We start from the raw sequence: 11,341 nt of genomic DNA, 5'->3' as shown, positions 1-11,341 counted from the left end.
ATAATTTGTGGATAAAATGCAGTGGAATATAATGTAAAATATTGTCCTTTAAGATGTAGTGTACTCCCAACCCTCATGTTGGGGAATGAAGCTGTGTAAAACCAAATGACTTCAGTGTTGACAACCAAAACCGGTTCTCCTGGATTGTTTTCCAGCTTAGATCTGCTTTGGTCTATGAATGAACGTGGGTGATTCTTAAAGTATCTGCTGTGTGTAGTGGCAACCTCTTGGGATAGCTCTCCAGGACATATTTTTGGAATATCATTTAAATAGAATGTCAGCAGAATGATCACACACACACAAACACACAAACACACGACAGCAGCAATTCTTAAGTGGTTCTCTGTTTAACATCTGGAGTGACACACACACTTTTATGTTGTGTCTCAAATTTCCTGAACTATGATAAGTTGAAGTAACCCATGCTCCAAATGTCATCAAATATCTTCTAAACTCAGAACATAAAACATTTGTGGGTGACACTGCAACTGAACTGAACCAGAACTGTCCCATCACAAACATTGGCATTTAAATGGAACTGTCCCATCACAAATGTTGACATTTAAACAGGCTGCAGGTTATACATTTCCTTCTTACTCATCACCTGTTTTTATTCTCACAAAGATTTGGGTTGCTAAGTTTCAATATCAATAGGTGTAATTAAATAGGAATTTCAAGGTTTCATACGGCTGAATGTTGTGTCTCGTCAACTATGTTAACTGTATTCATGTTTAGGTCAGGCTTTTGTTTAGTTTCATGTTAGTCTGTGGTTGTCATGTGTTCTTTCTGTAGTTAGATTCACTCATATCTTGTCTCGTTGTGCACTTCCTGTTTTATTTTATACTTTCCTCTTGTCCCTCTTTCCAGATCCCTTTACTTCCTTCCTTGGTATGATTGTCTGCCCCACCCCTGATTGTTTCCAGCTGTGCCATCTCACCTCATGTTTAAATAGTTCTGTACTTCGTGAAGGGCGGTGACACGCACCTACAGTCAGAAACAGAGTGGAGGAAAGGACAGGGGTGAACTAAAATAAATATCCACCACGAACATGGTATTCAGTCTTAGATACTTTAAGTCCACTGCAGCCTTGCACTTCGCCAGTAAAGAATACTGTACCTGAAGCTTCGAGTAGTGAAGTGCTTCACAAAAGCTTAATTTGCCCATCACTAGGGAATAGGCTATTAAATACAAAAGGTAAAAAGTAAACTGAAAACACCAATGAGGAGCACAAGGGCCATAGGACACTACACCATGTAACAAAGTTTACAAACTGGCAAGGAACAACGGGACCATACTGATGAGTGGGTTCACTGATATTTTGTTTTAGATCATAGCTGTCTAGTAACTTTTCAAGTTCATTAGTGTTGGGATCATCCTTCTTATTTACGTGAATATTTAGGTCTCCATGCAGGATTATTCTTTCACATCTAGTGATGCTGAGTGAAATCAGCTCTGAGAATTCCTCTAGAAATAGTGCTGAATATTTTGGTGGTCTGTACAATGTGATGATGAGCAAAGATAATTCTGCTTTGAGCTCAATAGCAAGATATTCAAATAATGTAAATTCACCCAGGTCAATGTCATTACATACAAGCGACGCTGATAAGATAGCGGCAATCCCTCCACCTCTCCCATTTTGCCTGACTGCCTGATAGTATTTATAGTTAGGAGGACACGTCTCAGTCAGTGTTGCCACACCAGTAATGTTGTTTAACCAGGTCTCAACTAGAAACATACAGTGCAAGTTCTTTTGAACTATCATATCATTAATCAAAAAAGATTTGGTAGCCAGGTATCTGACATTCAGAGGAGCCACTTTCAGCTGCAGGGAGTCTGTGACAGGAGTCAAAGTCCTGGCTGTGCACTGATATATCTAAGATAACCAGACGCAGTGCGTGCTGAGCGCTGATTATTTAGTCTGGTAGTAGTCAAGACAGGAACGGCATGACCAGTTTGGGGGGGGGGGGTGATGTCCTTGAGTGTCCATGAGTGGGCTTTTGGCATAAGCCGAGGAGGAGGTGCGGGGGACGTCTGGGAGGGGGGAGAAGAATGGGGGATGATGGTGGGGTATGATGGTTTTGAGCGGGGGGTTATTTGAGGTGTCATTTTAAGACCACCTTTCACCAATTTGTTCATCAGAGGGAGGAAGGGAGAGGAAGATGAGGAAGAGGGGGAGGGGAGGGTGTCTCAATGCTACTCCACAAAATTTCAACTTCATCCATGTCTGGCGGTGGAGTTGAGGGACTGGGGTCCTTGGTGTGCAGGCTTGTTGTGGCTGGTACTGCAGCAAGGTCACTCGCTCCAGTTGTTTGGACGTCATCATGGTGGTTATCTGGTGGTGTGGGGGATGGTGTCTCCTTGCATTTAGCTAAAGTTGGGTGGCTAATGGCGTGATCTATATTGGAAGCGAACAGTTTTTCTCCAGATCTGTTTAGAGAAAATCCATTTCTTCCAAAAAGGCCTCTACGCTGCCAGAACAGATTGAAGTTGTCAATAAAGTTCACTTTGTGCAGGGGACAGGTAAATGATAGCCACCTGCTGAGCCCCAAAATTCTGCTAAAACAATTCACTCCTGACCTGGCTGGTGGGATGGGACCACTGATGTATGTTTCAATGTCTTTAGAGCCTACAACTTTTAGCAGTTCAGTAAAGTCACGTTTTAGTGTTTCCGTTTCTCCACTTGAGATATCTTTATTCCCGGCATGAATAATAACCTTGTTCACATATTTGTGGACAGACAGCATTTCTGGAAGTTTTTTTGTTATGTCACAGATCATTTCATCAGGGAAGCAGTATGTTTTGATATCTTTCTTACCGTTAATGTTAATACCTGATACAGTAGAGTCGCCGATAATTAGCGTTGCTGGCTCAGTGATCTGTGGTCCTCTGTTCGGCGCACATCCTCGATCCGCTGTTTGCTCAGAGATCCGCTGATCGTCCTCCGTCAGCTTCTGCGGTCCTCTGCGTCTCGTTCTGCCGGAACGGCGCGGGACTGACAGGCGAGCTGGGTCCTCCAGTGGCGATCCAGGCTCGGTTTTTATCGGTAGGGATCTGTTTTCCAGCTGTAGAGACATCAGTGGTGGCGGGGCATTCCTTGCCGTGTTCACTGCTACAATCCACTGTTGCGCAGCGGGTGTGGATGTTAGCCGTTGCCGGCATAATGGTAGCGGGGGCCAGTCTCTTTCTGTCAAGTCGGGTTCTTCTAGTTCAGGGGTCGGGAACCTATGGCTCGCGAGCCATATATGGCTCTTTTGATGATGCGATATGGCTCGCAGACAATTTTGAGCTGACATTTTTTAACATGATTAACAAGTAATAAACAATTATACTGTGTAATTTTAAAGTAAAACATTTAGCAGCGAATTTGTTTTTTGTTCTCCCATCTCCTTTCCTCCGCTCTGTCTCTGACTGCACAGCGCACACATTTACACACGCGCGTGTGGATATAATAATAATAATAATAATAATAATAATAATAATAATAATAATAATAATAATAATAATAATAATAATAATAAAAATAATAAATTGTTTTTGTAAAGCGCCTTTCAAAACTAAAAGCAATCTCAAGACGCTAAAAACAAACAAAAACAACACCAACAGACATAAGAGGTTAAATAGGTCATAATTGCCTTGAGTTTGACACCCGTGCAGTAAACACTGAAAGATGAGATAAATAACTTAAGCGTTTAGTTTATTTAATAAAAGAGCACCTGTTCAATGCAACACTGATACCGCTATTAGTACACGGAGACGTGTTATTCTTAAAAAATGCACGCATAAAGTTGCGTTCAAATTGATAAAATATATGGCTCTCAAGGAAATACATAAACAAATATTTGGCTTTTATGGCTCTCCCAGCCAAAAAAGGTTCCCGACCCCTGTTCTAGTTTGTTAGGGGTGGCTTTAAGTTCTGCTTCCGGGGCAAGATGTAGCTTCACCTTTGTGGTCCATTGTATTGTTGTATTCTTCTCTTCTAGATGAAATATCTTTGCCTGAAGTACTGCAATCTTCTGTAGATGTCCACGGCAGTCAGTGCAGGGCGGCATCATCCATCCATCCATCGTCTACCGCTTATCCGGGATCGGGTCGCGGGGGCAGCAGCTCCAGTAAGGAACCCCAATCTTCCCTTCTCCGGGCCACATCCTCCAGCTCCGACTGGGGGATCCTGAGGCGTTCCCAGGCCAGTGAGGAGATATAATCTCTCCACCGAGTCCTGGGTCTTCCCCGGGGTCTCCTCCCAGCTGGACGTGCCTGGAACACCTCCCTAGGGAAGCGCCCAGGTGGCATCCTTACTAGATGCCCGAACCACCTCAACTGGCTCCTTTCAACGTAAAGGAGCAGCGGCTCTACTCCGAGTCTCTCACGGATGGCTGAGCTTCTCACCCTATCTCTAAGGGAGACGCCAGCCACCCGTCTGAGAAAACCCATTTCGGCCACTTGTACCCGTGATCTCGTTCTTTCGGTCATGACCCAGCCTTCATGACCATAGGTGAGGGTAGGAACGAAGATCGACCGGTAGATTGAGAGCTTTGCCTTCTGGCTCAGCTCTCTTTTCGTCGCAACGGTGCGGTAAAGTGACTGTAATACCGCCCCCGCTGCTCCGATTCTCCGGCCAATCTCTCGCTCCATTGTCCCCTCACTCGCGAACAAGACCCCGAGGTACTTGAACTCCTTCACTTGGGGTAATGGCTCATTCCCTACCCGGAGTAGGCAATCCACCGGTTTCCTGCTGAGAGCCATGGCCTCAGATTTGGAGGTGCTGATCCTCATCCCAACCGCTTCACACTCGGCTGCGAACCGATCCAGTGACTGTTGAAGGTCACAGACCGATGATGCCATAAGGACCACATCATCTGCAAAGAGCAGCGATGAGATCCTCAGGTCACCGAACTGCAACCCCTCTCCTCCACGACTACGCCTCGATATCCTATCCATGAAAATCACGAACAGGATTGGTGATAAAGCGCAGCCCTGGCGGAGGCCAACATTCACGGGAAACGAGTCCGACTTACTGCCGAGTATCCGGACACAACTCTCGCTTTGGGCGTACAGGGATTGGATGGCCCTCAAAAGTGACCCCCTCACCCCATACTCCCGCAGCACCTCCCACAGTATCACCCAGGGGACCCGGTCATACGCCTTCTCCAGATCCACAAAACACATGTAGACCGGATGGGCGTACTCCCAGGCCCCCTCCAGGATCCTTGCGAGAGTGAAGAGTTGGTCCGTTGTTCCACGACCAGGACGGAATCCGCATTGTTCCTCTTCAATCAGAGGTTCGACTACCGGCCGAACCCTCCTTTCCAGTACCTTGGAGTAGACTTTACCAGGGAGGCTGAGAAGTGTGATACCCCTGTAGTTGGCACACACTCTCTGGTCCCCCTTTTTAAATAAGGGAACCACCACCCCGGTCTGCCAACCCCTAGGCACTGTCCCAGACTTCCACGCAATGTTGACGAGGCGTGTCAACCAAGACAGCCCCTCAACACCCAAAGCCTTCAGCATTTCTGGACGGATCTCATCAACCCCTGCGGCTTTGCCACTGTGGAGTTGTTTGACTACCTCAGTGACTTCCATCAGGGAAATTGATGATGATCCCCCATCAGCTTCCAGCTCTGCCTCAACCATAGAGGGCGTGTTAGTCGGATTCAGGAGTTCCTCAAAGTCCTTCCACCGGCCGATAACCTTCTCAGTTGAAGTCAGCAGGGTCCCACCCTTGCTGTACACAGCTTGGATGGTTCCTCGCTTCCCCCTCCTGAGGTGCCGGATGGTTTTCCAGAAGCACCTTGGTGCCGATCGAAAGTCCTTCTCCATAGCTTCTCCGAACTTCTCCCACACCCGCTGCTTTGCCTCTGACACGGCAGAAGCTGCCGCCCTTCTAGTCCTTCGATACCCTGCAACTGTTTCCGGAGTCCTCCCGGATAACATAACCCGGAAGGACTCCTTCTTCAGTCGGACGGCTTCCCTGACCACCGGGGTCCACCACGGTGTTCGAGGGTTACCGCCCCTTGAGGCACCTAAGACCTTGAGACCACAGCTCATCACCGCAGCTTCAGCAATAGAGGTTTTGAACATCGCCCACTCAGGTTCAATGCCCCCAACCTCCACAGGGATGGCTGAAAAGCTCCGCCGGAGGTGTGAGTTAAAGATCCCCAGGACAGGGGCTTCCTCCAGACGTTCCCAGTTCACCCGCACTACCCGTTTGGGTTTACCAGGTCTGTCCAGAGTCTTCCCCCACCCCTTGATCCAACTCACCACCAGATGGTGATCAGTCGACAGCTCCGCCCCTCTCTTCACCCGAGTGTCCAAAACATGCGGCCTCAGGTCAGATGATACGATTACGAAATCGATCATTGACCTTTGGCCTAGGGTGCTCTGGTACCACGTGCACTTATAAGCATCCTTATGTTCGAACATGGTGTTTGTTATGGCCATTCCATGGCTAGCACAGAAGTCCAACAACAAACGACCGTTCGGGTTTAGATCAGGGAGGCCCTTCCTCCCAATCACGCCTCTCCAGGTGTCTCCATCGTTTCCCACGTGTGCGTTGAAGTCTCCCAGCAAGACTACGGAGTCCCCTACTGGAGCCCCCTGCAGGGCTCCATTCAGGGTCTCCAAGAAGGCCGAATACTCAGAACTGCGGTTTGGGGCATAGGCACAAACAACAGTCAGAGTTTTCCCCCCCATAACCCGAAGGCGTAGGGAGGCGACCCTCTCGTCCACCGGGATAAACTCCAACGTAGCGGCGCTCAGCCGGGGGCTAGTGAGTATCCCCACCCCGGCCCGACGCCTCACACCTTGGGCAACTCCGGAGAAGAATAGAGTCCAACCCCTATCCAGGAGTACGGTTCCAGAGCCAAGACTGTGCGTGGAGGTAAGCCCCACCAGATCCAACTGGTAGCGATCCACCTCCCGCACTAGTTCCGGCTCCTTCCCCCACAGAGAGGTGACGTTCCACGTCCCCAGAGCCAGCCTCTGCTGCCCGAGTCTGGTCCGTCGAGGTCCCTGACCATCACTGCCACCCATGTGACAGCGCACCCGACCCCAGCGGTTTTTCCCATGAGTGGTGAGCCCACAGGATGGATGGATGGGAGGCACCACGTAGCTTCTTCGGGCTGTGCCCGACCGGGCTCCGTGGCAAACCCGGCCACCAGGCGCTCGCTGTCGGGCCCTCCCTCTGGGCCTGGCTCCAGACGGGGGCCCCGGGCTTCCTCCGGGCAGGGTCTCTCCTTTCCTTTCCCTTTCTTTCATGAAGTCGTTTTTGAACCATTCTTAGTCTGGCCCCTCACCTGAGACCAATTTGCCTTGGGAGACCCTACCAGGAGCACTAGGCTCCAGACAACACAGCTCTCAGGTTCATAGGGACACACAAACCTCTCCACCACGATAAGGTGATGGTTCCCAGAGAGGCATATCCGTGAAAATGTAATTAATATTAGCAGAAAGATGCAAGCAGAGGTAAGTAGGGGCAAGAGCTTAGCAGAAAAGCGTCCGCACAGAAAGAAAGCAGTTATGCCCATTTAAGGTGTTTTTTGAAGAAGTGAAGCTGCAGTTTGAAGTTGCTGTCCTTTTTACCAGGGTTTCTGAAGTTGTTGTAGCAAGCAGGGTTCACGTTGAGGTCTTTTTTGGGCTGATGGCCAACGGACACGTGGCCACACGTGGCAACAAGCAAGGAGCCCATGCCATCCATAAAGAACTCTAGAGTCAGAGACAGACATTTGGCTTTTTAGAAAAACACATATTTGTATCACAGTCAACAAAAACTGAAAGAGTGTGGACTTACTGCCACATGGACTCCAAACTCCATCTGGGTATACACCTACCTGAGTGCGCTACCCTCTCGAGTTTAGGGTCAAATCCCACCCTCTGTACGGCATCTGTACGAGCCAGGAAGAAGTTGACCATCCCACTGGCCAGATAGCATCGTGGGTAACCAGGAAGTGAATGGAACTTCCCTTGAGACTTCCTGTGCAGGCAAACACCTTCCGATTCCTCTCCTTCCTCATAGATGAGAGAGAAATAAAACTGGTTCCCTTGTACTGTCCCTCAGAGCTGATGAGAACAGAGATACCAGAGGTTTTGAATTGGCTACAAGTATATTGTATATCTGCTTCTGTCGTTGAAGAAATATGTTCTCCAGGCCAGTGGTAAAAATAGGATCTCCTCCTACAATCACTTTCTTAAACTCTTGAATTTCTGGTCTCGTTTAGTCTTAGTGTAATAAATGTTTAAAAAGTATTTCACTGGAGAAGTTTAAGGTTTGATACAAATGGAGTTTATTTCGCACAGAAGTACAGAACAAACTCTGAATACCTCTCTTCGGAGAGAAGCATTGGGTTCCAAACGCTTGTGTTTGAGTTTATATACAGTTGAAACTATAACTCACAGAGGCCCCTCCATCACATTCATACATAGTGTCAAGTAGGTTGAGAATCAAACCTTTTCATCTCCCCAACCGTCCGTTATGTTGGAGGAGTGAAGTAGGTAACACAGAGACTGAATGTTATAACGATGATTCTTAAATGCTCAAATCAATGTGTGATTACAATTAGATTTAATAGATGTGATTTAGAAGAGACTCGGAAATAGTAAATATAATTCAAAATGTAATTGTGTGATGTAACCATTATAACCTTGATACATGCCATTATGTGAAGTAAAATATGGAAAGCATATTCAGCACAAAGGCCTTGTCTTAACATGTTCAGCACTCAGGCCTTGTCTTAGACTCACCGGCACTTAGCTTAGGAATGCACTTGTAGATAAGATACCTAAGATGTTGTTGCTCACCAAGAGCGTACATGATAGGCGCTGGAAAGAATACATATAGATAGAAGACTCTACAGCAAGGCCGTAAATGGACAGATAAGATGCATAGTTAAATCCAGAGGCCGTCATCAAACAATACGTCACAGGCATATTGTAAACCGAAGGAACAAATATGGACTTAGGAAGAGTGGAGCAGAGGAGGGGGCACCATAAGGCCTATATAAGAAGCGAGCTGACATAAGCTTGAGGTTATTTCCTCTGCGTCTTCACCCGAGATGAGAGATGTGAAGACTACAACACCAAAAAGACTCTGGAAGAAGTGATCTAAGCAGCTGACTGAAGCGCAGGATAGGAGTAACCACTTTCCCAACAGCTTGGACTCACAAATTGGATCTTCAGAGTTTTCTATGCTCACTCTGCAAATGGACGATTGACACGGACTAACTTCATAGGACTTTCGACAAAGTCAAGAGCGGCCCGGAGGCCTTCGTCATGCAGGAAGAATAGGAATGCTAGGCCTGGCGATCCGACCTCTCTCTCTCTCTCCCATCCGATAAGTAAATTAGATAGACATGGCATTAGTGTGTTAGGGATTTATATTATTGTTAATCAATTATGATAATCATTTTACATGTTGTTTGAATCAATTTATGCTATTACACTTAAAATAAAATGAATCTTTTGATTTAAACCTAGAATTGTGGACAGTAAGAATTTGTATCTTTAATGAGGTATTTTGTAAAGGTTTGGATCGATTAATATCTCAATAGTTCTGATAATGGTTGTCTCTAGCAAGTAGATTAATGTCCCTGTGGTCAATTCCTGACTACTAACTAAACTAGTCAATACCAAGTGCACAGATCATAGAGGAGAGCTGTCAGACAACAGTGACCGGTGGTAGCCGCCAAATTCACATTGCTATTCATTTTGGCGGGATTATTGGCGCAAGCGGGATAGACGGTTGTATACAGGCAGTAGACACTAGGCTAAGTCTCCTCGCCACCAACTTAAATAGTCGCTATATTCTAGTTAAGGCGGAACTTGATAGGATTAGGACTCGGACCCGTTAGTTGGAGAGTTGGTCGAGACTCGCCCCTGAGGGACCAGGGCGCGACTTATACGGATCTAACAATAGCCATCTACGCCGTTATCAGCTGGTTGCCATGGTACCGACTCGGTGGTGGCTTTGACGTTCAGTACCCCAAACCCCCTCTTCCCTCTGGGGACACATAAACTCGTTTTTAGTAACGTGACCGGGGGCTCACTGCCCACTCTAGATATTATTGCAAACCTCTGGTTCAAACTGCTATTTTCTGGCTCATACCGGATCATACAAGCTCACACATGTAACACTTTCTCCTCCCTCATGAATAGTTTTTCACTTCCGCCTATGGGCTGTAGTTCCTACTTCTTCCACTGGGTGATAAAGTATATGGCTTACTACACCAGACTATATATATATATATATATATATATATATATATATATATATATATATATATATATATATATATATATATATATATATATATACACACATATTAATTCATTAATTAATCACAGAAAAAATAACGCAGATTAATCACGCTCTTAGATGCCCCTTGACTCTTTACGTCACCGACGCGGCGCGGCCACAGCAGCCTCGTCATCATGGAAGAGGATGAGAAAACATTAATTGGCCCATTGAATGGAAAGTTTACATTAATAAAGTCCCGGATGTAACTGTTGATGCTCCGTTCTGTGAGATTCCTGCAGCAAAGAATGTTCGAACTATCGGAGAACTTCAAGCTGAAATATCACCTCAACGCAAAGCACTTAGCAGTTCGGAGCTAGCTAGCACTGCCGCTGATGCTAAAGTGAGCGACCCGTGTCGTCATCTCTCGATCAGGCGTTCAGACGCAGCATGAGTCGGTCTACCTGAGACACATTAACAACTCCATGAAATGTATTGTAATGGACTGCAGGTGGTAGAGGACAGGGGGCTAACGGAGGCTTTACACATGGCATCAAAGGACACAACTTTTAAAGATATTGTTTATTGTGCAATGAAAGATGTTATGCTAGAGTTGAAATTGCACTTTATGTAAAACTGTGTTGTCTAAGATAATTGTGGCAAACAAGATATTGGAGAATTAGTATTGAAATAAAATACATGTTGACCAGTTTATAATGCCTACTCATTGATTCACTCATCTTCCAAAATCCATTTGAATATTTTTGAAATGCTTATCACAGCATATATTGATATATGCTATTAATTTAGATTAATGAATCACAAAGCATGTTGACCATCGTCAATTTCCCTGATGGAGGTCACTGAGGTAGTCAAACAACTCCACAGTGGCAAAGCCGCAGGGGTTGATGAGCTCTGTCCAGAAATGCTGAAGGCTTTGGGTGTTGAGGGGCTGTCTTGGTTGACACGCCTCGTCAACATTGCGTGGAAGTCTGGGACAGTGCCTAGGGGGTGGCAGACCGGGGTGGTGGTTCCCTATTCAAAAAGGGGGACCAGAAAGTGTGTGTCAACTAGGGGGTATCACTCTTCTCAGCCTCTCTGGTAAAGTCTACTCCA

Source organism: Cottoperca gobio, chromosome 8, assembly GCF_900634415.1.
Source record: "Cottoperca gobio chromosome 8, fCotGob3.1, whole genome shotgun sequence".
In the NCBI taxonomy this organism is placed as follows: domain Eukaryota; kingdom Metazoa; phylum Chordata; class Actinopteri; order Perciformes; family Bovichtidae; genus Cottoperca; species Cottoperca gobio.
This window is presented reverse-complemented; position numbering follows the sequence as displayed.